This window comes from Colletes latitarsis, unplaced genomic scaffold (genome assembly GCF_051014445.1).
Source record: "Colletes latitarsis isolate SP2378_abdomen unplaced genomic scaffold, iyColLati1 scaffold0018, whole genome shotgun sequence".
NCBI classification, from domain to species: Eukaryota; Metazoa; Arthropoda; class Insecta; order Hymenoptera; family Colletidae; genus Colletes; species Colletes latitarsis.
Genome location: NW_027488369.1, coordinates 10,091,249 through 10,097,956, shown reverse-complemented (window position 1 = coordinate 10,097,956; position 6,708 = coordinate 10,091,249).

Genomic DNA, 6,708 nt, shown 5'->3' with positions numbered 1-6,708 from the left:
CAATATTTTTGAGGATAACTCATGTTAGGTCTAGGTTAGGCCCGGGATTTGCCCTCATCAGGGTCATATTTCCGCGTTCTTCACATACTTGTTGAACAGATCCTGGGTATTTTTCTGGTTTGGATCACGTAGTAATGTGGTACCACACTGAAATAGTCGATTAAACCTGGTTTCGATCTATATTTTAGTGGATAACGCAAGTTATGTCTGGGATAGGTCCGGGATTTGCCCTCGTCAGGCTCATACTTTCGCATTCTTCACATACTTGTTGTACAGATCCTGGGTTTTTTTCTGGATTGGATCTCGTAGTAATGTGGTACCACACGGAAACAGTCAATTAAACCTGGTTTCCATCAATATTTTAGAGGACAACGCAAGTTAGGTCTGGTATAGGTCTGGGATTTGCCCTCATCAGGGTCATATTTTCGCGTTCTTCACATACTTGTTGAACAGATCCTGGGTATTTTTCTGGTTTGGATCAGGTAGTAATGTGGTACCACACTGAAACAGTCGATTTAACCTGGTTTCGGTCAATATTTTTGAGGATAACTCATGTTAGGTCTAGGTTAGGCCCGGGATTTGCCCTCATCAGGGTCATATTTCCGCGTTCTTCACATACTTGTTGAACAGATCCTGGGTATTTTTCTGGTTTGGATCACGTAGTAATGTGGTACCACACTCAAATAGTCGATTAAACCTGGTTTCGATCAATATTTTAGAGGATAACGCAAGTTATGTCTGGGATAGGTCCGGGATTTGCCCTCGTCTGGATCATACTTTCGCATTCTTCACATACTTGTTGTACAGATCCTGGGTTTTTTCCTGGTTTGGATCACATAGTAATGTGGTACCACATTGAAACAGTCGATTAAACCTGGTTTCGATCAGTACTTTTGAGGGTAACGCATGTTAGGTCTAGGTTAGGCCTGGGATTTTCCCTCATCAGACACATACTTTCTCATTCTTCACATACTTGTTGAACAGATCCTGGGTTTTTTCTGGTTTGGTTCAGGTAGTAATGTGGTACCTCACTGAAACAGTCCATTAAACCTGGTTTCGATCAATATTTTAGAGAATAACGCTTGTTCGGTCTTGGTTAGGTCTGAGATTTGCTCTCATCAGGCTCGTACTTTCGCATATTTCTCATAGTTCATGGACAGATTCTGGGCTTTTTCAGGATTGGATCAGGTAGTAATGTGGTACCACACTGAAACAGTCCATTAAACCTGGTTTCGATCAATATTTTAGAGGACAACGCAAGTTAGGTCTGGGATAGGTCTGGGATTTGCCCTGATCAGGCTCGTACTTTCGCATTCTTCACATACTTGTTGAACGGATCCTGGGTTTTTTCTCGTTTGGATGACGTAGCAATGTGGTAGCACACTGAAACAGTCCATTAAACCTGGTTTCGATAATATTTTAGAGGACAACGCAAGTTAGGTCTGGGATAGGTCTGGGATTTGCCCTCATCAGGTTCATATTTCCGCGTTCTTCACATACTTGTTGAACAGATCCTGGGTATTTTTCTGGTTTGGATCACGTAGTAATGTGGTACCACACTGAAATAGTCGATTAAACCTGGTTTCGATCAATATTTTAGAGGATAACGTAAGTTATGTCTGGGATAGGTCCGGGATTTGCCCTCGTAAGGCACATACTTTCGCATTCTTCACATACTTGTTGTACAGATCCTGGGTTTTTTTCTGAATTGGATCACGTAGTAATGTGGTACCACACTGAAACAGTCAATTAAACCTGGTTTCCATCAATATTTTAGAGGACAACGCAAGTTAGGTCTGGTATAGGTCTGGGATTTGCCCTCATCAGGGTCATATTTTCGCGTTCTTCACATACTTGTTGTACAGATCCTGGGTATTTTTCTGGTTTGGATCAGGTAGTAATGTGGTACCACACTGAAGCAGTCGATTAAACCTGGTTTCGATCAATATATTTGAGGATAACTAATGTTAGGTCTATGTTAGGCCCGGGATTTGCCCTCATCGGGGTCATATTTCCGCGTTCTTCACATACTTGTTGAACAGATCCTGGGCTTTTTCTGGATTGGATCAGGTAGTAATGTGGTACCACACTGAAACAGTCCATTAAACCTGGTTTCGACCAATATGTTAGAGGACAACGCAAGTTAGGTCTGGGATAGGTCTGGGATTTGCCCTGATCAGGCTCGCACTTTCGCATATTTCTCATACTCGGTGGCCAGATTCTGGGCTTTTTCTGGTTTGGATCCCGTAGTATTGTGGTACCACACTGAAACATTCAATTAAACCTGGTCTTGATAAAAATTTTAGACGATAACGCATGTTAGATCTGGGTTATGTCTAGGATTTGCCCAAATCAGGCTCATAAATTCGCATATTTCTCATACTTCATGGCTAGATACTGGGCTTTTTCAGGATTGGATCACGTAGTAATGTGGTAGCACACTGAAACAGTCCATTAAACCTGGTTTCGATCAATATTTTAGAGGATAACGCACGTTCTGTCTAGGTTAGGCCTGGGATTTGCCCTCATCAGACACATACTTTCGCATTTTCCACATACATGTTGAACAGATCCTGGGTTTTTTCTGGTTTGGATCACGTAGTAATGTGGTAGCTCACTGAAACAGTCCATTAAACCTGGTTTCGATCAATATATTTGAGGATAACTCATGTTAGGTCTAGGTTAGGCCCGGGATTTGCCCTCATCAGGGTCATATTTCCGCGTTCTTCACATACTTGTTGAACAGATACTGGGCTTTTTCAGGATTGGATCACGTAGTAATGTGGTACCACACTGAAACAGTAAATTAAACCTGGTTTCGATCAATATTTTAGAGGACAACGCAAGTTAGGTCTGGGATAGGTCTGGGATTTGCCCTGATCAGGCTCGCACTTTCGCATATTTCTCATACTCGGTGGCCAGATTCTGGGCTTTTTCTGGTTTGGATCCCGTAGTATTGTGGTACCACACTGAAACATTCAATTAAACCTGGTCTTGATAAATATTTTAGAGGATAACGCATGTTAGATCTGGGTTATGTCTAGGATTTGCCCAAATCAGGCTCATAAATTCGCATATTTCTCATACTTCATGGCTAGATACTGGGCTTTTTCAGGATTGGATCACGTAGTAATGTGGTACCACACTGAAACAGTAAATTAAACCTGGTTTCGATCAATGTTTTAGAGGATAACGCAAGTTAGGTCTGGGATAGGTCTGGCATTTGCCCTCATCAGGGTCATATTATCGCATTTTTCACATACTTGTTGAACAGATCCTGGGCTTTTTCTGGATTGGATCAGGAAGTAATGTGGTACCACACTGAAACAGTAAATTAAATCTAGTTTCGATCAATATTTTAGAGGATAACGCAAGTTAGGTCTGGGATAGGTCTGGGATTTGCCCTCATCAGGGTCATATTTTCGCATTTTTCACATACTTGTTGAACAGATCCCTGGCTTTTTCTGGTTTGAATCACGTAGAAATGTGGTACCACACTGAAACATTCAATTAAACCTGGTACTGATAAATAATTTTGAGGGTAACGCATGTTAGGTCTAGGTTAGGCCTGGGATTTTCCCTCATCAGACACATACTTTCGCATTCTTCACATACTTGTTGAACGGATCCTGGGTTTTTTCTGGTTTGGATCACGTAGTAATGTGGTAGCACACTGGAACAGTCCATTAAACCTGGTTTCGATCAATATTTTAGAGGATAACGCATGTTCTGTCTAGGTTAGGCCTGGGATTTGCCCCCATCAGACACATACTTTCGCATTTTCCACATACATGTTGAACAGATCCTGGGTTTTTTCTGGTTTGGATCACGTAGTAACGTGGTAGCACACTGGAACAGTCCATTGAACCTGGTTTCGATCAATATATTTGAGGATAACTCATGTTAGGTCTAGGTTAGGCCCGGGATTTGCCCTCATCAGGGTCATATTTCCGCGTTCTTCACATACTTGTTGAACAGATCCTGGGTTTTTTCTGGTTTGGATCACGTAGTAATGTGGTAGCACACTGAAACAGTCCATTAAACCTGGTTTCGAACAATATATTTGAGGATAACTCATGTTAGGTCTAGGTTTGGCCCGGGATTTGCCCTCATCAGGGTCATATTTCCGCGTTCTTCACATACTTGTTGAACAGATCCTGGGCTTTTTCTGGATTGGATCAGGTAGTAATGTGGTACCACACTGAAACAGTCCATTAAACCTGGTTTCGATCAATATTTTAGAGGACAACGCAAGTTAGATCTGGGATAGGTCTGGGATTTGCCCTGATCAGGCTCGCACTTTCGCATATTTCTCATACTCGGTGGCCAGATTCTGGGCTTCTTCTGGTTTGGATCCCGTAGTATTGTGATACCACACTGAAACATTCAATTAAACCTGGTCTTGATAAATATTTTAGAGGTTAACGCATGTTAGATCTGGGTTATGTCTAGGATTTGCCCAAATCAGGCTCATAAATTCGCATATTTCTCATACTTCATGGCTAGATACTGGGCTTTTTCAGGATTGGATCACGTAGTAATGTGGTACCACACTGAAACAGTAAATTAAACCTAGTTTCGAACAATATTTTAGAGGATAACGCAAGTTAGGTCTAGGTTAGGCCTGGGATTTTCCCTCATCAGACACATACTTTCGCATTCTTCACATACTTGTTGAACGGATCCTGGGTTTTTTCTGGTTTGGATCACGTACTAATGTGGTAGCACACTGGAACAGTCCATTAAACCTGGTTTCGATCAATATTTTAGAGGATAACGCATGTTCTGTCTAGGTTAGGCCTGGGATTTGCCCTCATCAGACACATACTTTCGCATTTTCCACATACATGTTGAACAGATCCTGGGTTTTTTCCGGTTTGGATCACGTAGTAACGTGGTACCACACTGGAACAGTCCATTGAACCTGGTTTCGATCAATATATTTGAGGATAACTCATGTTAGGTCTAGGTTAGGCCCGGGATTTGCCCTCATCAGGGTCATATTTCCGCGTTCTTCACATACTTGTTGTACAGATCCTGGGTTTTTTTCTGAATTGGATCACGTAGTAATGTGGCACCACACTGAAACAGTCAATTAAACCTGGTTTCCATCAATATTTTAGAGGACAACGCAAGTTAGGTCTGGTATAGGTCTGGGATTTGCCCTCATCAGGGTCATATTTTCGCGTTCTTCACATACTTGTTGTACAGATCCTGGGTTTTTTTCTGAATTGGATCACGTAGTAATGTGGTACCACACTGAAACAGTCAATTAAACCTGGTTTCGATCAATATTTTAGAGGACAACGCAAGTTAGGTCTGGCATAGGTCTGGGATTTGCCCTGATCAGGCTCGCACTTTCGCATATTTCTCATACTCGGTGGCCAGATTCTGGGCTTTTTCTGGTTTGGATCCCGTAGTATTGTGGTACCACACTGAAACATTCAATTAAACCTGGTCTTGATAAATATTTTAGAGGATAACGCATGTTAGATCTGGGTTATGTCTAGGATTTGCCCAAATCAGGCTCATAAATTCGCATATTTCTCATACTTCATGGCTAGATACTGGGCTTTTTCAGGATTGGATCACGTAGTAATGTGGTAGCACACTGAAACAGTCCATTAAACCTGGTTTCGATCAATATTTTAGAGGATAACGCACGTTCTGTCTAGGTTAGGCCTGGGATTTGCCCTCATCAGACACATACTTTCGCATTTTCCACATACATGTTGAACAGATCCTGGGTTTTTTCTGGTTTGGATCACGTAGTAATGTGGTAGCTCACTGAAACAGTCCATTAAACCTGGTTTCGATCAATATATTTGAGGATAACTCATGTTAGGTCTAGGTTAGGCCCGGGATTTGCCCTCATCAGGGTCATATTTCCGCGTTCTTCACATACTTGTTGAACAGATACTGGGCTTTTTCAGGATTGGATCACGTAGTAATGTGGTACCACACTGAAACAGTAAATTAAACCTGGTTTCGATCAATGTTTTAGAGGATAACGCAAGTTAGGTCTGGGATAGGTCTGGCATTTGCCCTCATCAGGGTCATATTATCGCATTTTTCACATACTTGTTGAACAGATCCTGGGCTTTTTCTGGATTGGATCAGGAAGTAATGTGGTACCACACTGAAACAGTAAATTAAATCTAGTTTCGATCAATATTTTAGAGGATAACGCAAGTTAGGTCTGGGATAGGTCTGGGATTTGCCCTCATCAGGGTCATATTTTCGCATTTTTCACATACTTGTTGAACAGATCCCTGGCTTTTTCTGGTTTGAATCACGTAGAAATGTGGTACCACACTGAAACATTCAATTAAACCTGGTACTGATAAATAATTTTGAGGGTAACGCATGTTAGGTCTAGGTTAGGCCTGGGATTTTCCCTCATCAGACACATACTTTCGCATTCTTCACATACTTGTTGAACGGATCCTGGGTTTTTTCTGGTTTGGATCACGTAGTAATGTGGTAGCACACTGGAACAGTCCATTAAACCTGGTTTCGATCAATATTTTAGAGGATAACGCATGTTCTGTCTAGGTTAGGCCTGGGATTTGCCCCCATCAGACACATACTTTCGCATTTTCCACATACATGTTGAACAGATCCTGGGTTTTTTCTGGTTTGGATCACGTAGTAACGTGGTAGCACACTGGAACAGTCCATTGAACCTGGTTTCGATCAATATATTTG